This window comes from Nipponia nippon, unplaced genomic scaffold (genome assembly GCF_047370975.1).
Source record: "Nipponia nippon isolate SJK-2023a ecotype South Korea unplaced genomic scaffold, ASM4737097v1 scaffold_3, whole genome shotgun sequence".
Classification (NCBI taxonomy): Eukaryota; Metazoa; Chordata; class Aves; order Pelecaniformes; family Threskiornithidae; genus Nipponia; species Nipponia nippon.
Window position 1 is genome coordinate 110,259,690 of NW_028262347.1, and position 22,857 is coordinate 110,282,546.

Below are 22,857 nucleotides of genomic sequence, written 5' to 3' on the forward strand. Positions count from 1 at the left end.
ATCCATTCTTGCTCAAGAGAAAAACCTTCATTGTGGATGCAATTTTAGTACAGTCAAACTGAATTTTATGGTCAGATCTACTTAAAAAAACATTTTGTTAAAGGATAACATAGTTTTTATGTGATTATACAAATGGAAAATTTCAAAAGTCAAACACAACCAAAAATTCTTATAAAATTTGTAAGTCTATATAACAAGACAATTTTTAATAATACAAAAAATTTATTTCATTTTATTCTTGCAGCCTCATCCATGAATTAAAATCAAAACAAAAAAAGCTGAAATTTATGTGCACAGTATCCCATTGGGGGTTTGTTGCACTTGCTATTTGGTTTTAGTTATTCTAGAGTCAGAAGAGACTATTTAATTCTTTTCTTGTGATAACTGCTTTAATGGTCATCTCTGTGAGAAAGCCAGATGGGTAATTTGAATCAGAGCAATGACAAAGAGGACAAGATGAATGGTGAAATTGCTACGGATGCAAAGAAATGTAGATTTTTGCATGCAAAGTGGTAATACAGGAGATTCTGTAGCAGATCCAGCACCTATAAAAATAGGCCACAAAAAAGGGATCACATTAACATCTTTTCTGAGTGTTAAAAACAGGCCACATATAAGTCATTGTATACATAAACTTGTTACCAGATTCAGAGGGTAGGAGGTGGCAAAACATGAGGTTTAATGTCCTTCTTCAGCTTTGATTTATGTTGGATTCGACAATAAAGACAGATCTTTCTAAAACACCTGCAAAGGCTGATCACTGTGCCTTTACGTCTGAAACTTCCAAATAGCTCCTTAAAGAATATTTTTCTCTATTGCCTTTTAAAGTTGATTGATGACATACGAGTCTGAACTTACCTTCTGATTAAGCACCAGAACAGGTGATACACCAGGTGATTTGTTTAGCTTTTTATTAATTCTAACCCAAATGGAGAAGAGGGTAAGACTATAGGACTCAAAAACTTCTGGCTAATATAAAATTTTGAAAGCCAAAGACAAACTTTAGATATGCAGAATTTTAATGAACTCTTTTCTGCCAGACAGTAACAAAAATTTTGGACTTTATTATTTTTATGCCTTACAAGTTAAATTGTCCAACCTACCCTTAGTTATCTGAATTATATTGTCTAAGTGATTTAAGCACTTTCGGAACTTAGCCAGTAGGACTACAGGCTGTTTGGTATCTATAACTTGCAAATACCAGAATACAGCCCAGAAGTTCAGAAAATGAATAAGGATGAGATTGAGGAGCATGTACATTGATACAAGTATCTTGAATTTACTGAGATTTTTTCTAAGCAGTGGACCTAGTGAAGCTCATCTTCTTTATGACTTTCTGCCCTTTAGTCTTACACTTCCTGACCTTCCCAATAATTCCAGCTTACCTTCTCATTCTGCTATGGCATCACCCTCTGCAATATCCACCATCTCTCTAGAAGTACACTAGCTCTCAGCACCTTCCTTGACTCCTATCTCCACAAGAAGCAATTTATGCTACAGCTGTTTCCGAGTGATCAGCCAGTATTTTGCCTCACTGGTATGTGCCAGACAGAACAGAATGGTGCTGAGCCTTGCACTATATGCTTTTCCTATGTGGAGGTACTAACCCAAGTGTCCTTCCAATGCAGTGTCTACCCAGTTTTCACAGAACTTACAGAAACTTTGTATGCTGAACATTTTCTCCTTACCTTAAATTTGTTTGAAATCGGCCAACACATTGCAGAGTTGTTTAGGGAAACGCACAGGAAGAACACATAAGGCATCATCCCATCCAGAAACAAAACTAAAAAAAAAGAAAGAAAGAGAGTATGCAGATTTCTCCTCCCAAAACCCCACCAAAAGTTCTATTTTTTCCCCAGGAAGTATTGTCTTGTTTTAATTCTTTTCTTCTTTTTTTTTATTTCATGGGCAAAACTGCAATCTCTCCATGTAATCTATTATTGCTGTTCTACCACATTGTTCACTGTGCTACCAAGTAAGGAGGTTTCAGAGCACACATGAAGATATTGCAGCCATACTGGGGCGAGTTGGAGGCAGTCAAAAATAGGGATCTTCTTTGCAGACTCATCGTTCCATCCATCATTAGGTCAGAGCTTCATTCTGGACCTGAAGGAGAGAGGGAACAGTAAGACAGGAGTGCTCTCACCTCCCCCGGGCATCTTCAGATTGAGAGAGCTCAGCTCATTGGGATCAGGGTGATAAATAAGCGTATATGATTTGGAAGTGGTGTTGGTGAGGTGAATAAGCAGTTCAATGAGACTAATAAACATTTCATATTGTCATTTAGAGTAAAGTATGACAGATGTTGATGGGGCTGATGCTAGTTTTCAGTCTATATTATGATTAATTAGGTAGACGACTGACTGGTGTGGTAGTGCTAACACATTCATAGTAAATGGTCATTTTTCAGGATTGTGTCTTAAGCTTTTGGCTTAGAAAAACTTCCAGTAACTTCAATGGCAGTGTAAAGGAGGTACTGAATAAAGCACCAAGAGATGTAAGTTTCCCTTCTCCTGCTCATTGAGTGCATCTAAATCTTTAGGAAAGGGATATTCAAGAAGTCCAGCATGTTCTTGTTTCTCCTGAATTTATTAAAACCTTTCTCTAAGATGTCTGCACAGTTTGAAGAGGAAGAGCAAGAGCAGGAAAGAAGCAGATAGGTTTGCTGTAAATCCTGCGGAGGAAAAAAAGATGTTAATAATGTATAAAGACTTGTTAGTTCCCCAGTGGTTTGGATCTCTGAATACAGATTTCTCTGGAGCTTTCTTGTATGGTGGATACCTCAGGTAATCTTAACATTATAGGCCCATCCACCTAGATTGCCAAGCTATGGTGGGCATGAGGAGTTGAGAAGAGGGCTATTCAAGTGAGTGAACTGCAAACCTTTACGTGTCCCCAGGCTTCAGCAGGCATCAGGTGACAGTGTATTATGAAGGTTATACTTTCTCCCTTGCTTTGTCCTTTTGTCTAGAGATACAAAACTTTTTTCTCTATATATATGTAGATTATTCCCATGTAGGAGAGGTCAGAACTATTCTTATGTCTGTTACTATATTAACTACATGCAGGATTTTTTGTTAAATTATAATTGAATAAAAAGGTTGGAAGTGCTTATTTCAGCAAAAATGTTGGATCTCCCCTCTGATAGAATAGCAACACTTAATACCTCTACATGCTGAGCAGGAGACAATGTTTAAGCATGTACTAAGCCAGTAAATACCGTTAAATTCCTTTACATTTACTACTTTATATACTCTTGATTGAAATGTCCCATGTTCTAAAATAGAAATCATTAGTGAACCTGTTAGTTCCTCTGACCTTAATAATGTGTAACCAGAATTAATTATTACATTGAAGCATTTGCTGTAACTTGTCATTAAGTGATTATTGCAGAGCAAGAATGCAGAATCCCAGTGAATTAATCAGTGACCTATATTTTCTGGTGCTTCTGCTTAAATTTAGCCTTGGTCAGAATGACGGAAGATCTGTCCAATTGCATTCTTGTTAAATGTTCTCAACTGAATAAGTCTGGTTACTGTCATTCAGTGAATAAAGGAGTGCTTTCTTCACAATGCTGTCACACATGGATTGGTGTATTGATGGGAACTTTCAATTCATTCAGCTATGTCCACACCAGAGTCTCCCCAAACCCTGTGTAGGAAGCAGGACCCTGCTGTCTTTAAAGCGATGAGAGCTTTGCTACTGAGGACACAGCGAGCAAGTTTGAAATGTAAATTATTAATCTACTTCAGAGTGCTCAGCAATGGAAAAATGTTTCTCTGGGAGCAAACCCGTTTGAATACTGTGATAGACACCAGTAATTCAGCAGTTTAGAATCAATGTGCTGCAGCAATTTACTTGTACCATACTGTATGCCCAGGAGGATGGAAAAAGTGATAACCTCATGGTAAATGACAGTTTCTGACAATAAACAAAAAGGTTATGGTTATTTTGAGAGAGAACTTTTTTCTCACCCATATTTAAATATACAACCCATCATGAAAATAAATTACATTCAGAAACAACAGGAAAGCAATTTTTAAATAAAAACCACTGCACTAGTATGGTATTAAGACTATATAGTTATATCTTCCCCCAGCAGAACATAGAAGGACCATCATCAATAATGGGGTACATTTTGAACACTGAAGTATAACATTTAACACAAAATAACCATTTATTTGGATCCAGATTGTGTGTGAAAAGGAGAAAAGATGTGGTAAGAATAAAACAGGTTGAGGCAGACTATGGAAAGTGGAGACTACATAGCTTGGAGAGCAAATCTAAAAGATAAAACAAATTCATACTGCTGGCTGTTTGACCAATAAAACTGAAGAGCTGCAGAAAAAGAGAGGGCAAATACATACAACAGATTCACATACTATTGTCATTTTATTAATTTTTTTTTTAAATATAGAGTCTAGCTGCAAGGATCAAGAATAAAATGGACAGGTTGAGGTTTAAATGGACAGGTTGAAGGTCAAGATTAGAGGTGCAATAAAAGTGTTTTTTCCTGCATCTTTTATTTACCAACCTTGAAGCTAGAAAATATGTTAGGTGGGACCCATCTGACAAAGTGGGTCAAGACTATTTTTCCAATAGGCTTACTAACCTAATGAGCATGGCTTTAAACTTTTTTTTTTTTTTTTTGTGGGGGAGGCAAGGGGTGGAGATCTAAGTCTGAGGAGAAATGGAGAAACAGGAGACAAGAAAGCAGGACCAGGGTGACCACCTAGTGGGCGAGGCTGTCATACATCCCCTGAGAAAGAATCATGAGTGGGGATCATTTTCAAGTGCCAGTACACACACGCCCACAGTGGGAAATGAACAGGAGTTAGAAATCTGTGCACAGTTGCATAGCTCTATTTATGGAATCAGAGGGATACAGCATTGTGATGGAATGACAGAGGCTCTTTAGGTAGAACCTGAAGTTAGGTTACTTTAGGATTTGGTCAGGGAACTGGTAGACAAGATCTTTCGAGAGGCTGCCCTGAAGGGCAAAGGGCCCAGAAGATCTTTAAGGGCAACATCTTCAGAACAGAACAGTGTCCTGACGGGCAGGAAGCCGAGGACGCCTGGCAGGAGAGACGAGGAACTCCTGACTGGGCTCCAACACAAAAGGAAGCATATGGGGGGTAAATGTGGGGACAGGCTACCCAGGAGGAGTACAGAAACATATCCTGAGCATGCAGGGCCAGAACCAGGCATGCCAAACATCCACTGGGGACAAAATTGGCGAGGAACATGAAGGGCAGCAAGGAAGACTCCTACAGGGTCAGTGGAGCAAGAGGAAGGCTAAGGAAAATGAGGCTGCTGTGTCCTAGTGACAAAGGATACAGAAAAAGCTGAATTGCTCAGTACTGTCTTTGTCTTTACTGACAAGGTTTTCTCTCAGACCTTCTGGCTCTAACTGGCTTGTGGCAGAGTCCAGAGGATGAGTACCTACCCACAGTAAATAAAAACTGAGTTGTAGACCCCTTAGGCAAACTGAACATAACACAAGTTTATGGGACTAGGTAGGACACATCCAAGATACTGATGGAGCTGGCTGCCATCATCACAGAGTGACTTTCTGTCGTCTTTGACAGGTTGTGGCAGTCAGGGAGATCCCTGGTGTCTGGGTAAAGAAAGATGTCACTCACATTCAAGAAGGGCAAGAAGGAGAATCCAGTAAGCTACAGGTTTGCTGTCCTATTACTCGTTCATTGTTGCTGAGCAAAAAGTCCATTTAAAATTTAGTCAAACTAGCTTTGCTTTTTAGGAGTTAAAATTAAATCAGTGTTTTCTTTAATAGACTACAGGTGAAAAAACCTGTCACCAATTGAATTCTGCCTTCAAAGTCTAAGTACAGACATTTCAATATTTTGCACATTAATGCAGAATTCGCAAATGTCTCCTATATTCTTATACACCAGCCCAATATTTGCACATTTTGCATAGTGGAACACATACTAATTGCACACATACAAAAAAAAGAGTCATCCTTTGACTACAGATACCAAAAAAAACCCTTATAAAATGAAACAGGGTGGAGAAAGAAGAAAGAAGCTTGTCTCCTCAGAGCATACAGTTTACATAATATAGATTTTTACTTTTTTCCCAGCAAGTCTGTTTCCTATTTCACTACATACTTATCTGCTTTGTTGAAACAGCTGTATCTTCCCAGCACAGTATGAGCGAAGATCACAAATAATATTTGTACAGCAATTTTTAACTACTGTACAAACAGAAATAATCACTCTCTTAATTGTCTTTTTCTTTCTATACGTACAGTACATTCTTTATTCTTAAAAGAGGTGATGACACTATTAAAGCCCACCAGAGTGAAAATGTACATCTTCTGTTATCAATTATGTGAAGATTCTTACTTGCACTGATTTGTCTTGCAGTTAAAAATATAAAAGCCTTTCTTGCTTTATAATAAAGAACCTATGCCCATATTTACAAAAATTATGGTACCATCTACCACTTACTGGAGGACCTGGAACACAAGAGCAGCTGAGACGGATCAGACCAAAGACCTACCTAACATGCAATCTTGTCTTCAGTAGTGGTCACTACAGATGCTTAGGAAATGGTGCAACTCTAGAGTGATACTCCCAACTTTCATGGTTTAGAGACTTCTTGAATTTGAGGTTGCGTTAGTATAATTCTGCTTAATAGATTTGGTGGGTCTTCTTTCATCACTGTATTACCTTTTGAACCCATTAATAATTTTGCATTTACTAAATGGGGTGACAATGAGTTCCAAAGTTAAATTACATGTTGTGAGAAACAGTGTTCCTTTTGTCTATTTTGGGTCTGCTGCCAGACAACTTTGTTAGGCCTCCCTGATTGTCAAGATTTATTACTACTCCTCTTGTTATTTTCTTCTCAAAGCAGTTCTATGGACACTGCAATCTGACAGCTCCTCAAAAATATCCCCCTGTGGTCAGAACTTCCTCAAACTCTTTTTTTCATAAGCACCAATGCAAAAAGATTAATTTTGCTCTTTTGCTTTCAGTTTGGTGGTTTTTTTTTTATTGTCCTCTTGAGATGTCTTTACATTCATTAGTCCTTGCCATCCTTCCCATGTCTCCAGCAGGTATGCCACGTTGTCATTCTAGCTGCCTGGTCACCATCTCCAGCCGGGTCACATAGTACTGTTAGCATACTTTTTCTACATTGGTATGGAATTTCAGTCCACAAGGATGGCGCATAACTGATGCGTAAAGTTTAGAACCATGTCAATTTTGTTACTTCATATAGTACGTATACATCACTGGCATTATCCATTGCTATTACAGTAATACACAATCAACTTCCAGTGCATATAGTATATCACACAGATGACAGAAGCCTACTAATCAAAATAACATATCTATTCTAAGGATGAAAACCCACTATAAATCTATATTTGCACGTTTCCTGTTAACATTAGTAAATTATGCATAAGAGTAATTATTTTATGGCCTTTGATAAAGAAACAGAGATAATTGCTTTCTTAGCGTAATGTAAAGGTTCACTCTAGTACTAGAGTAATACAGGGTCCCACTTGGTAGAGTGGGACAGTAGTTAGCTCTTTGCAGCCTCTGATGTAGAAGGAAATATTTTATATGGGTTGAAAGGGACTGGACAATTTAATGAAAGCAAAAACAGAAAAAAAAAATTAAAAGTCCATCAAGGATTACTAAACAGATAGAAACGATGTCTGGTTCAGAAAGAACCTGAATTGCAAGTGGCTAGAGGCTCTGAGAGGGAAGTATCCTATATGCTTGCCCTGTCTGACGTTATTTTCTGGACATCTGCTTTCTCTAGGCAGTGTGAGACAGATATGGAACTTTGATCTGACCTAATGCAGCTGCTCTCACATTCCTGAATTTAGTGATAATCTGAATATTAACACAACCAGTCTCTAAAACACATACAGTTGTATAAAATATGACAGCAAATCCTACTAGCAGGTATAACCTAAAGTGTATTGTTGTGGGACTAAGTGGTAGTTATATTTGCTTTGAGTTTGAAAATATATATGATTTACTTACAGATGTCTGATCATTCTTGCATCTTTCCATCTCAGGCTTCATTCCACAGACTTCCATTGTCCTCTAACTTCTTCCAGGAACATGATGCTTTCACAGTTGTAGAAAAAGAATTTACTGTTGGGCTAATGCCATATGGGGCTTGGAAAGTCCCATTTCTTAAACATCTGCTCCTTTAAAGTAAAATTGGGCACATTTTCAGCTTAATGAGTGTGATACATTTGTAATATCAGCTGAAAGTGGAGAGTGTATCCTGCAGACAGGTGCTGGAACCCATAATCTTTTAGATTTCAAATCCTCATCAGAAGAGAGGGAAAATATCTTAATAAGATGGAAAGATACCCATGAGAGAAGATGAAGCAATTAAAACTTGCTACCTTGCTCCCAGTTTATAACTAGGTATATCAAAGTGTTATATAAATATAAATTAAATCTCACAAAACCTAATGAACGTGATTATATCTGTTCTACAGATGGGTGGAAGACGTGCACTGTGAGCAGGACGTATGTTAAAACTCCCAGCTGTTGCTTCTGTATTTCGGATGAGACTATAAAAGCTTATAAAAAACTAAGTCTGTTTTAGCTTCAGTGTGTACGTGTATTTATTTTTCCTAACTGAAGGGTTATGTGACAGTTCAGTGCTCATTTTGTGAAAACCTGTGGCTGTAGCAGGAGGAAGTATTCAAAAATAATTTTCACAGAGGAAAGTAACTTACTACAGTTTAAGTTTGTTCTCCAGCTTATGGGTGAGAAAAGAGATTGGACTCTAGAAGGGATGTGTAATATCTGTTAATGATATCTGTGATATGTCACTTGTGTATACATCTATTTATTTGTGTAAACATTCATTCATTTGATTCAGCACTTCTTTAGACAAACATATGGTTCATCATGCGTACTTACAGTCCTGTGTTTGACTTAATGAATTCACACAGATTTGATTCTCTCTTTGAGCAAATAGCTTGCGATGTTTCTAAAGAATGGCACATCTGCACTCGAGATTTGGAAATCACATAACAGGATGCAATTTTTCACCAGGAGTGCAGCTGAGGGACTTGGTGCAAAACCTGATGAAAGTATTAGCCATAGAAATATATCTTTATAAGCTTCCTTTCATGACTTTTTTCCCCCCCCCAAAGTTCACTTGACATTTCTGTTACATGATGGAGAAAGGTACAGTCTTTCCCAAATACTTTAAGCAATTGCTGTGCAAACATACTATTCTTTGTAGCTGCTTGTCAGCAGCACACAAGCGCCAGCTACAAAATAACTTTAATTTAGCTGACAAGATTCCACTCCAGAGCGCTATAACATATTTAAACAAAGCAGTTTTAAAGCACACAGAGAACAAAACATACCTCTGTTAAGTGCTCCATACACACATTTTTGAATTATTTTTATATGTAGGAAGAGATTTCTTAGTTGCACTGGAAAATCCAAATAAACACCAAAAAAATGTGCTGCCCCAGAAATGCTTCACTTGATGTTTCAGACAGGTATAAGGAAATTCAGGAGCACAAATCATTTTCATGTTATGCTGTACAAAATGTTAGTGCTCTGCTTGTGTTTTGCTCCCTGGTTTGTGACTGATCCACAGAAGATATAACTGTCACATAGTTCTTAGAGACACTAACATCTATGGATGTCAGGGCATTAGGTGCTACTGAACGACAGAATAAGAAAGTGTCTGCACCTTTTCTAAAGACACAGGTCTTTAAAAAATAACATCAACTTCCTGCTAAATTAATGTTACGCAATAGATTAAAAAAGGAGACGATTATGGATTTATTTAATAAGTTGTCCTTTTATAGGACTCTGAAAAATTCTACCATTTCTTATAAAATATATAATCCTGGTGACATGATTTTGTCCTGAAGATGTAGTGATCAAAGTGATGCTCAAAAAACCTCACCTAACAAGCTGGAGTAAAAATGGTGCAGATTCTGAGATGATTCACATTCTGAATTTTATTCACAATAGGCGTATAAACTAAATTTTAAAATAACCATACTGTAGCAATTAGGGTACCTAACTTGAGCTATAGAGGCCATTCAATCTGGTCTAAGCAACCAAGGAAAAATTCTCCCTGAGCATCTATGTTATAGGCCTAGTCTCCATAGTGTCCAGGAGCCAGGATGTCTATTTGAGTTCAGTTTGAGGATGTTGCTGGAAAGTTTGTCTTTCTTTTCTCTTGTGAAGGAAACATAAACAAGAGCCTCTATAGGTGTGTGTAACCTGTACGATCTCAGAGTACTTTCTACCTCTCGATGCTGGCTTGTCTCCTGTTTTTGTGTTATGATACCCCTGGCATGTTGTTTTCCTCTGCATACCCTGCTTTCCCCCCATAGGCAAGGAAAGGAGTCATATGCCCCTGTTAACAGACAGTCAAGACAAAGACAGCAGGGCACATGGAGCACATCTGTTCCGCAGGTTAGATGCAGCCTACGGACATGATAGTGCTCACATAGGTAGCCTGGCATGTTTTGTAGAGTTTGGTCCTTCATGGTCTATACCCGGAATAACATTGAATCACAGAATAGTTGGGGTTGGAAGGGACCTTTAAAGGCCATCTAGTCCAACCCCTCTGCAATGAGCAGGGACATCTTCAACTACATCAGGTTGCTCAAAGCCCCGTCCAGCGCTGTCCTTGAATGTTTCCAAGGATGGGGCATCTATCAAGTCTCTGGGTAACCTGTTCCAGTGTTTCTCCACCCTGATTGTAAAACATTTCTCGCTTCTATCTAGTCTAAATCTACCCTCTTTTAGTTTAAAACCATTACCCTTTGCCCTATCACTACAGCCCTACTAAAAAGTCTATCCCCCTTTTTGTTGTAGGCCCACTTTAAGTATTGAAAGGCCGCAATAAGGTCCCCCCGCAGCCTTCTCTTCTCCAGGCTAAACAACCCCAACTACCTACAAGTTTGCCCTAAAAATCTAGGAAGAAAGATCTAATGGAAAGCTTTACTCCTCTGTGCAACTCAGCACATTGAACCTCAGGCTTTAGACTTCCTCCAAGGAAGAAAAGCCAGAAGAGGAGCTACTCTGGGTTGCAGGATAACTGCTCCCAGGAAGGAAGGATGGCTCCAAGCACACAAGGCAGGTTGGAACATTTCTTTTGTGTCTGCTCCTGTAGTATAAATAAGCATAAACCGAGAAAATAACAACAAGAGGAAGGAAACCCAAAATGAAGCACTCTTACAAACTTTTCTTCCCTTGGGGAGGCATTGAGTGCACAAACAACGTAAACAGATGTGAGGATGCTGGATTTTTTTGCCCCCTCAGTGTGGTTCTGAAAGGAGCTTCCAAAGTTATGATCCCAAGCATTATATAGGAAACTGTATAGAAAATAACAGAGGATAAACAGTTTCCTGCCTGTATAGCTGCATTTCCCTGCCAGTTTTGTACTGGATGGTTATACACAGATGCTGCAAGAATTTGGTCCTGAAACTGGTTGTTTGCCAGCTGTAACAACTGAAGAATTAGATCAGCTTCTATACAGTGCCATAAAATGAACAATGGCTGTTGTAATACCATGTCTTACAGATTCTTCCATGTGTTCATTTTTTTTGAACGATGAATGTAAATATTAAAATGCCGTGGTATTTTTAAACTTGGCTTTAGAATACTGGAGTGGCTCTGTGGGAAAATCATTTGTCCCTGGCTGTGTAACAATCACTTTCCACCAGTCAAAACTCTGGCTACAATCTGTTTCTAATTAATCAGTAAGACAAGACAGGGCGAGTCTTGTACTGAGACAATGTCATATATAGTGGACTCACTGTAAAGCTTGCCAGACAAAGATGTGTTTAGTGCACCGAAAGGAACATTCTAATTATCAGCTTAATGTTCAAGTCTTAAACTCTTTTGAAAAAACAACGCGCGTTAAAGCATAGCAAATAATCTGGATACAGTGAAAACACATAATGTAAAATAGTAATGTCTAGGCCAAACTGGCATATTTAGAATTTTACCATAAAATTATCTACCTTCCAGAAGCCCTGCAGAGTACAGAAAATTCAAAAATGTTGAAAATCTAGCTCCTTGTTCAAAGCTAGGTCTTTGACTAGTCACCTTCAGTAATTTTTAGAGCTGATAGAGCTGAAACAGTTTTTACAGCTTACAGAGTAAAAGATGTGATGCTCCAAAAAATAATGAAAATAGAGAAATTAAAAAAAAAAAAAAATAGTTTGCAAAAGCCGCTTGTATTTTTTGGCCAGAACTCGTTCTTAGTTACTGAATAGAGCGCTCTCTTGCAAACCTTACTAACACAGATGGTTCAGCTAAAGTAAGGGGAAGCATTCATCTATCAGCTATGTGCAGGGGCAGATCATGAGAGAAAAATGATTTACTTTAGAAAATGGGAGTAATGGAAAGTCTGTCCATGTTCACTTTTATTTTGCTCTTGTTCCTTTTACTCCTGATGCGAGGAGCACTGTACTGAGCGCTGTGTGTCATTGCTCTTTGGGATGCTGGAAATAGAATAGGAATTGCTCCAGCAACAGAGCTTAGAAATGATAGTCAGAGAGTGTGTTTGCGAAAGAGGAGTTATGTCTGTTTATTATTCTGTCTTCTTTTGAAGAAGACCAGAGCTGTCCTATAATCTCTTAGAATTAAACTCTTTTCAAGCTCTTTCCAGAAAAGTATTTCTGCTTTTATTGCAAATACGAATAGAAGTCCAGGGTACTGTTTCTGTACTTAAAACAAAATAATGGTCTGTTATTTCTAGATGGATAAAGTAGTGAAATAACCCATAGGCTTGTTTAACTTCTGTTCATGCTATAGCACAGCAGTGTCAGATAAAGCGATATTCCGAGTACATGAATTTAGCTGAAGGGTTGATGTTATGTTGCAGATTAAAATCAGAGATGAAGGGAAGACCTACAGGTTTCTTTGTGTACCAGCGACAGTTAGAGATTTCAGCTGACTTTTACATATGAAGCAGTTCTTGTGAGTGGGTGGGCTTTGTGGGCAGAAACTCTCCCAGGACCGAGATCTCACTTGATAATCTGACTCCAGATGTAAAAACGTTAGCCATTGGAAATTTAATCTAGAAAGGGCCTTCTTTTTCTTTCTAACATTCCATCTATGCAGCACATACTCTTTTCCTCCACCCTCTTCCTCCCACCCCTCAAGGTCTGCGTCCTTATCAACAAAATACACAAAAAGGATTTGTTACAGATTTGTTTTGCAAGGCTTCTCATAATTGACATGAGCACATGAATAATATATATCTTAATTAGACCACTATGATAACTTTTAACTTTTGGTCTGCAGTAACTTTCCCTGTTGCTGCACTCTGCCCAGGATTAGACTGTATGTTCTTTGGGGATAGGAATTTGTGTGAAACTCCTAGTTACATTGAATATAAAGAGCTTTGCACTCTAGGATTTTATTACTTGCCCTTCTACCTGTAATGCAAGACACCTACTCTGCCTTTGGGCTATAAAAGTGTGAATAATAATAGTAATTCACCGGGAAAAAGTAATTGTAACTGAAAGGGGTGAGTAAAACCATAATAAAGTCGGCTGAGTCTAAATGCATGAGTCTCTGCATGAGTCATTTCTCAACTGGGACTATTCTGCGACGTGCACTGAGTGTGGTATGCTAGGGCCAAGAAAACTCATTGTGGATACCTGGGTTCAGCATTGTTGCAAGGCAAAGAGAAAGTTTTACTAAATATGCTGTGAGTTAAAAAAAAAAAAAAAAAAAAACAAAACAAACAAACAACCCAACAAACCACACGAGAGGACAAAAGAAAAAAAAAACAAAACACACCACCATCAAGCAACAAAAACCAATTAAGAGGGATGATGACTGCTAGGTACCTTTCATCAGGCATTCTCAGCTATGGCTGTGAATCACCAGTGGCCTGGGAAGTCCTTCCTGGAGGTTATTGAAAATATTTTGGTCACCTGGAGTTGGCTTTTTGGGTTTCAGCTTCTAAACTCAATTAAAATAAAATAAAAATAGGAGGGACTATCTCCCCAGTGCTGTGATTCTGGCTGCTCATGGCATGGCCAGCAGCCTGGAGGGAGGCAGGAGCAGACAAGTCACACCAGGCGATGTGGGACAGCCCTGCTCCACGGAGGGGTGTGGGGGCTCTGGCTTTGGTCTGTAAGATTTTGGGGGCAGGGACTTTGCTGCATGCGCTTGCTACCTCTGAATAGCATACCTGTTTCAAACTACTGATTTGGCAAGACCCTGTTCCAAGACAAGATATTTATGTCACTTAGTATGTTTTATACACAATTCCTACAAAGATTTTTATATGGCTGTTGTAATTAAATACAAATATAATAAATACTTTTCTTAAAATTAAGAGGATTATGGTTTTATCAGAATTACATGAGCTTCTGATATATTTGCGATTATATTAATTGACATTGGCTATGAAATCCCTATTGAAGGTGGAGTTTTCATACACAGGAACACAATCTATACAATTTCTCAATTAAAGAATAGTAGGAACTTAGGGCTTCATTGTAAATATACTACATTTTGCTATCAGAAATATGATGTAAGCTTAATTTAAAAAAAAAAATGTTTATACCAAATTGTTTTACTTACACTATCTTCACCTGGTTATTAAAAACATTGCAAAAAAGCTAGACATTTTCTAACCGTAATGGACAGACTTGGATACTCTTGTTTCCATTTCTAGAGTACACAGATATCATGGAAAGGAGTTTACCCAAACACAAAAGACTGGAATCATTCTTCTTTTTACTGACAGCTCCATTGCCCCTTTCTCTTCTAAGGACCTTCTGACCCCATGGCAACTATTATCTCCTCTCCCATGCTTAATAAGCATATTTCAGATTAGATAAAGATAGGCCAACTCAGTTGCCTCGCTGTTTGTAACCTAAACCACAATTCACGGTAGTTGAAGCACATACTCTGTATTTGACAAGTCTAACTTGTTTTAATGTATTTTTTTTAATAAAAACTCATGGAGGACATTTTATGTTTTTATATTTGAAAGAGGGATATCGCAGTAAAACAGGCGGCTATCTGAATAGTTAACAAGAACATGAAAATACAATACCAAGGAAACATCAACCCCACAGAACTAATGCTGCCAAATAAAAATAGCATTAAACTCTAATGCTATACAAGAAGTTCACTGTGTAAAAAATTTGCTGTGGTTTCTCCAGGAATTGAACTGAGCATCAGTGGCTTGACCTTTAGGTATACGGGCAGCCAGTCCTCAAGCAGCATTAACAGAGAGTGCGGGGGGGGGGGGGGGGGTTGTTGGTAAGTTGTTTTGGGGTTGGGGGCGGGGGTGTGTGACTTTTGGTGGATTTATTACATTTATTACTTTGTCTCTTTTGTTAAGGGAATGGAATTGAGGAAAAACAACATAGGGGGGTGGACTGAACATGGGGAAATGTTGTTTTATTCTTAGCTTTATTGTGCATTTTCTGTGGTCCTCAGGGCACAGATAAACTTCAGCAGCTCTGCTGTGACTGCCCAGGTATATGTCCTTACACAGTAACAAATACAAGGTGATTTGAGGTAGTGTGAAACCTGTTAAGGCGAGAGAAACTGTAAAAGGTCTTCTTTCCACCTACATTAACTATGCTCCTGTGTAAACTAACCTGTTGATAATTATGGTTGCCAAGTGCTGAGTAAGTTTGTTCCAGATCTTATGAATTTACAGTCACATATCAGCATTGAAACAAGTTTATACAGGTCCTTGAAATTAACCTTATCTTTAAAATTTCTCAGTGGTATACTTCAAAACAAAGTATTTTTGTAAATTCATTAGGCTGGACTGGCAAGAGTACTCCTATGTCTGATAATCTATTGGTTATGTAAATAGAAAAGAGATTTCATTGCTTATTTTTATTCTGCCCTTTAAAGCAGAAATAAAAGTAATCATTTTAGGAATTCTGAATTTATTCACTGAAGCCCAAAGACATCCTGTGATATGCTATCATAGATTTTCTTGAAAGTAGAAAACCTATAGGAGATTCTGGTATCTTCTCAATAAAGTTTCCAAGCAAACATGCTAGGGATTCATTAATGCAAAAATAAAAGAACATGTCTGCAATTATTGTGAAATTAAGTAGTCATGAGCATTATAAACTGAAGTCACACTTTTCAGTATGAACCAACTGTACCTGCTCTTAAGCACTGTACATGCCTGGCTAACCAATATTTAAGCAGATTGTAAATAACATCTTCAGTCTGCAGCTTGTTTTCACCTGCAGTAGTCCAGCTAAAGGAGAAGTGACATAACTCCTCAAATCCTTCTTACATGCACACAGCAATTAATTGCTTGAAGACTGATCTTTGAGCTAGATTCCTTCAAGCGCTTTATAACTAAACAGCAATCTTGTATTGTTCAAAGAGCTCCCATTGTGGACTCCTCCTCAGGAAAGTTGCATGGTGATGCCATGTGAAAAACCTCCAGACTAATGGGATAATTTCCTGCTAAATGAAATGACATCACAAACGTGATTAATATCCGAACAACCTAAAGCCATCAGAATACTGGTCATTTAGTAAAATGAGAGATTAGGCGATTCTGCTGAACTTTTCGTGAATTCTTATTCCTGATTATGACAGGATACTAAAAAGGAAAATCTGAGAGTCTCTAAATTATTTCATGAAGATCATGCATCTATGAAACATGCTTTAATTGGATATTCACACCTAATTACAGCAGAGAAAGCGTGTTAAACCCATGGATATGCAGACCTTGGGAGGAATGTCTAACTTTATAGAATATCCTTTCACCTCTTGATGCAGGCTACCTGGATTTCCCAATCCATCAGCAAATGTCATTGCATTATTGCTCATCCTTTGGAAGGTTCAAAAGCTAAACCCAAGGAGTTAACGTGAAATGTTTCCTTAATGATATTTCTGCCAGCCTGAGCAGATCCAAGAAATGCAATGATTTCATATGTTTCAAGCTGAAGTAGGCATGCGTCTCCTCTAGGTGCTCAATTATAACGCTTTTGCTTTATATTCAGTTATACATGAGTGGTTACCCAAATGCTACTTCTCGGTGTCTGTCAAGGTTGAAAAAATGCCTCGCAGCCTTAATTTCCTCAGTGAGTTCACTAGTGGGTTAATTAGCATTTGGAGACTAACAGAGACATTTAGCAGTGGAACATACTATTGGGCATTAAGGGTAAAGAACAGGTATTCATTTGTAGCACAGAGGCAAAGAATGACAGAAAACTTAAGTACATAAGCACATTAAGTAGTATTTCTACCACTATTAATAAAATTGGATAAAAGATAGACACAAGAGTTCCAGAACCAGTGCGATGTGTGGTACTAACTCTCAATGTCAATGCATTTGTGCACACAGTAATTAAAAAGTAATAAACCAAGGTCTATGAAGCTTTCCGTTGAGAACATTTCACATTAAGTGGTGCATTTTGGAAATAAATTCAGAGTAAGCCAAGCCATGCATGGAAGTCTTCAGGGCATGCAGAATGCTTTCCAGTATGGCTCTCCTCATGTCAGTCTCTGAACATGGGCAAACAGCGTGTTAAGCCCATCTATAGAAGAAAAATCTTATTATGCCACAGGCTTCCTCAGTTGTCTTTAGATGCTTTAGAAGCGTTCTTCACTTGCCTAGTCTAGTCTTACAAACTTAGTTACTATGAAAATCTTTTTTAGTGCAGAAAGAAAACGTTCTGCAACTCTCACTCCTGGGTGCCATCATTTGTAACTTGACAAGCAAATCACAAGTGAAAAATATCTCCTTTTATATTGAGGGCAGTTCAAATTTATCTTCTCAAATCACTATTAGCCCTCTGGAAAACAAGTAAATTCTGATCGATTCTGTCTATCAGAAATATTTAGTAACAACTGTTTGTTGCAGATATGTTTTGGACCATAAACTTAAGAAGTTTAAGCAAGAGCTTGCTCATTCACATTAACATACTCCTTCCACATAGGTTAATTTGCTTGGAGGCTTGAGAGTCTGATGAAACTTTAATTGAAGTCAAACAAAGATTTTCATTACCTCCATTAGAAATTCAATCAGGCACTTGGTCTGCAAATAACATGGATCTAGACATAATCAGTCCTATTTTTCTTTACATTACTGTTTACCACATGTCCTGTGACTAACTTTTAAATGACTTGTATGAGAAACAATATTTGAAAAGGTTGTGATATAATAAGCAAGACTATTGACATCTTTCTGGAATGTTATTGAACTCAGTGGTTTTCAATAAAGAGGGTGATCTATATTGGGTCAGTTAATACACCGAGTAATGTACGTTAGAAGATTGTTTAAGTAGAATACAGTGAAGACCCTATAGGAATGGTCTTATCATTAACACCAAGATGGGTTTCAAAGATTTTGATGCTTATCTCGCTATACGCCAAATATATACACACAAGCAAATAAGAACAGTGACATATACCAATGGTCCAAACCCTTCCTTAGGCAGACTTTGCTGCAAATCCACCCCTTCTCTTCCTCAACTCATCAGTTCCCTATGTAACCTGCTGGGCACCTTACCATTTCTCCCCATCCAAAAAGAAGATATGATCCCTGCACTCACTGACAGAACAAAAAAGAATTAAATTCTATCTTTAATAGCTCATTGGTATTTGGAAACTTCATTCATGAAGTGTTAGAGGAAGCATGTCCTATGCCTCATATGGCACAGGAGGGATGGAGGGAAGGGGAATGCATATCTGAGATTTAGTACAACGAATCTCTGCTACGCAGGTCCTTCATTGGCAGAAGGGCACCAAGCAGCTGCATCGGTCCAAACAATCCTTACCCACTCTGCAGCACCAATCTGACCTCAGGTGCAAGGGACAACTGAGCCTATGATGCCATCTTCAGAAACAAGGAGTACCCAGAGAAGGAAGATAAGAAAGTAGTTTATGAGTATAATTGCAAAACAACACTACTTTCTTTCCTGAGAAAAGGAAATTTTAATCTATACTCGTCAGTGTAAGAAACCCCCAAATTAAATTCACATCCACCTCTGCATAGCAAAGGATAATACACCACTCCTTGTCCCTATCAGGACTGTTTGCAATCTGGACACCAGCACAGAGAGAGCCAGAGGTGGCAATCTTGGGAAACATCTATCCTGGCTGACTGGGCTAGTTGACTAGTGCAGCACTTTTCCTGACTAACAAGCTAGCTGCAGTGTAGCATGCATATCTCTCCAAACTGGCATCCATCTACTAAATGGGATCAATCGCATAGAATCCCTGGTTGTTTTGTTGTTGGTAAGGGGATTTTTTTGTGTTTTCGTACTGTCAATTAAATCATTAACAACAACAAAATATTAAACCATCATGCATTCCAAATCAATATCAAAATTCAGAGAAAAATATTACCTGCTTCTGCAGGTTGTCATCTGGAAGAAATAATACATGATCCACTAACCAAGCAGCATAACCAAGATTATAAATCAGCAAGATTGAAATCCCCACAGCATCATCTTCCTGTCAGCCTTTCCCCACGACTCACAGAGTTGCAGGATGTCTGACAGAGAAATAGCATAAAAAGCTGCAACACAGATAAATAAAATACAGTTATCCTATCCAAAAGTTCAGATATGATTTTCCCCTTTCTAAAGTATTGTTCCTAAAGTATTGTGCATGTGTGTATATATATATACATACACATATATATATATATATATCTTGGCTCAACATTTCTTAATCTCTTCATTCTGTGTTATCCCCCTGCTTCTTTGCTTTATCCAGCTAGACAAAATTTCAAGGAGAGAAAGGGAGCACGCAACTCGGTCACACCACAGGTATCCCTTCAATATCTTTCCACAGACCTTTTCTTAGACGTTAGCTAGAAAGGTTCAGGTCCTGCCTCACATCTGATTACAACCGATTACAGTATTTCCATTGATGAAAAAAAAAAAAAAAAGTGTTATCCTTCATTCTAATGCTTCATTTTCAGAAGCATCCAACTCATATGCAACTCATATGTCAGGGTAGAGGAAAGGAAGAGGAAGAAATTGTAGACTGTTAGCCGATATACAGACATTCAAGGAAAAGCCTTTTTGCCGTTTGTGCAAAGATTAAGTATGGCTCAGTCACTACATCTTAATTTTGTAAGTCTTGAACAGCGATAACAGCCAAATCTCTTATTTTAACCCCTTTAAATCCTAAGTCTCTACTTCCAGAGGCATTATCAGTATTAGATACTGGTTTTACTAGTAAAATAAAACAAGTTAGCATTTTACTTCTTTTCCCTGGTAACAGACTCAGACTCAGTTCTCTCACTGCCAAGATTTCAGGAGAAATACTTGCATATGGACAGCAAGTATATTTTAAACTCACATTACTGTTCGTCTGCAAGCAAAGCATCTAAGCACAGGAATCAACCTTCAATCCTCTACTTAAACAAAATTCCCAAAGTACATCACATAGAGGTTTTTAAGTCCTTGGGAAGCCGGTATTAAAGACATAGATCTTAAACAGATCTCAAAAGTGAAAAAAGAAGGACATATGTATTGTTAAAAACAGGACTTTTGAAAAGTCTTTAGAGATCAAATATCTTACTTAATGAAGAGATTCCCAAAACAATCCCATGAATAGCTGAAATCGCTGTGTCAGTATAGGGCAGGATTTTGCAAACCTTCATTCATTCATTTATTCCCTATCCACCAGCTGTGATAATTCTGAAAAGGATTGAATTCACATGGTACTGAATAGTTCTCTGTCCTATAGAGATGTCTGTGGGTTATCTGAAGCAATACAATTATAGTCATTGCAATGAGGAAATAACTTTGTGGTTCTTTATACAGAAATGAATTTTAACTATAAAATATTCATTGTATTTCTTGTTGTTGTTGGAGAAAAGAAAATCAACTTGTACAAATGCCTGTTTTAAATCAAAACCCAACTACTGCTGTTTTTAAAGTTTCATTTTCTTCCCTTTAAAAAATCTGAGATGGATCCTCACAGACTTTACCAACAAGGGGCAAAGGAGCAGTCATATAGTCTTTGCTTTAGTTTTATTGCAGAAATCCATGCTGATTTTTTAAATATGTATTTTTTTGAATACATACAAAATACATACAAAAATACATACATATAGTCTTTTCAAGGACTTCTCCAGTTTTCTTGCTTGTATTTTCTTCAGAGGTCCAAAATCCTACTGGTAAGCACTCACGATGGCTGTTCCAAGGAGCAGGATACTTTCCAGCTACTCTGCTGATACGCCACCTCCAGTAAAGTGGTAGTCACTCAAAAGTGGGTAATTAAGTGTTGATCCAAAAGTTGGATCCATGAAATAAATATAGTGGTGATCTTTTTTTATGTAAAATCACTGCCAATCAATGCAGGTAAGTTGGCTTAGTAACAGCTTTAGACCATGGATCTTTATGAACAGTAAAATATTTAGTAGTGAACAATAAAAGCCTCACAAAAATTATGTGAAGTTAAATCATTAGCTGAATAGCAATAGGCAATAAATAGAGATCTACACTTGTACATATAATCAGGTCAGGTTGTCAGGGGCAGCGAAAAGAAGAATACAAGCAACAAATGTGAATGTTTAAGAATACACACAGCCATGGCAATTTACAGCTTGCTGCTCCCTCAGATATTGGGGCCAGAGGAGCAGCTATTCACAGCTCATTTGCTAGCTCTGAAAGTGCTGGTTGAGGTAGAGACAAAACAAGGCAGAAATATTGAATATAAATTCTTTTTGACCTATAAAAAATAGCCCATTGTCCTTAGATATTTTCAGTAGTGGAATAATTCGGCTCGTTCTTTGCAGGCTGAGGCATCAAACAGAGAAAAATGCTAAGATGACTTCTTGTGAAAAGCAATTATCTTTTTCCACTGAACTAGAAAAACTACACAGAGTTATTTGAGACATTTTATTTAAATTTGCCTTAAATACAAGGTAGTTTTTTTATTACAAAATAGTTTGCAGCTAACTGGTTTACATAATATACTCGGGTTTTTTGGCCTTCCACATCCAAAAAGCTGTGATTCAGAGCTTATAATGATCAACTGAGTCTGTCTGCTTTTTAATAACACTGTTTTCTATTGAGAAATATTTCAAATCCAAACAGATATCTTCACCGTATGACTTTTGACATGTCTTTGTGCCTTCACTTGCCGTGATAATAAAGATCATCATAGAGTCAAAGAAATGAGGACTGAAAGATACCCCAAGGGTCCGGTGCTCCATACTTTTCCCTAGTCCAGAAGACTAGGGTGCCCAAAGTCCTACTAGAAAATCTGTTCTCTTATTTTAAGAGTAACATATAGCTGCTGATAGTAGTTTGCATTATTAGACCAAGGACTTTTACATGAAAGGTTAGTAACTTCTATGCATAAGTGGGGAGGTTCCAGCTGCAAAGGACACCAACAGAGCTGGGACTAGTACTAAAGTCTTCAAAAATCTCAATCCAGTGGTCTGTGAGGCTACAGTTATGCTTATGCTGGTTTGTCAGTGGGAAGTAAAATCTATTGAAAATCAAACCTTCAGACTCTTCTTTTGTTCAACCTACATCTCATCAAATGCAAAGGCAATCACGGAAATTGTAGTGTTCTGGGATGGGATTGTCTTCCCCTTCTTTACTACAGTAGCCCCACTTTGGGTGGAAACTTATCTTGGAAATAGGTGAAATAGATTGATATTTTCCAAAGTGTCATCTTATGGGGCTCTCATTACACCTCTGCTAGTTTTCTTCCAGGCATTTAGAAACTGAGTGATTGTTGCTAACATCATTATAATCCATTCACTGAATATGACTGAATTTGCTAGGCAGCAATGGAAGCAGTGTGTTACCAGCTCTCAGGTCATGCTATACGCACGTTTGTATTTGTAATACTTGCTAGATCTTATGGTCAAAATTCAGTTCTCCTG

The 22,857-nt window shown here is 37.8% G+C and overlaps 1 long non-coding RNA gene across 1 annotated transcript; it reads right to left on the reverse strand.

Moving 5' to 3' along the window:
• Positions 1-420: 420 nt before the first annotated feature.
• LOC148054835 (uncharacterized) lies at positions 421-20,581 on the reverse strand. The gene is made up of 4 exons (XR_015706213.1): positions 20,535-20,581; positions 2,019-2,106; positions 1,689-1,783; positions 421-545 (listed from the first exon to the last, which is right to left on the reverse strand). It is a non-coding gene; the product is annotated as an uncharacterized LOC148054835 (long non-coding RNA).
• Positions 20,582-22,857: the final 2,276 nt, after the last annotated feature.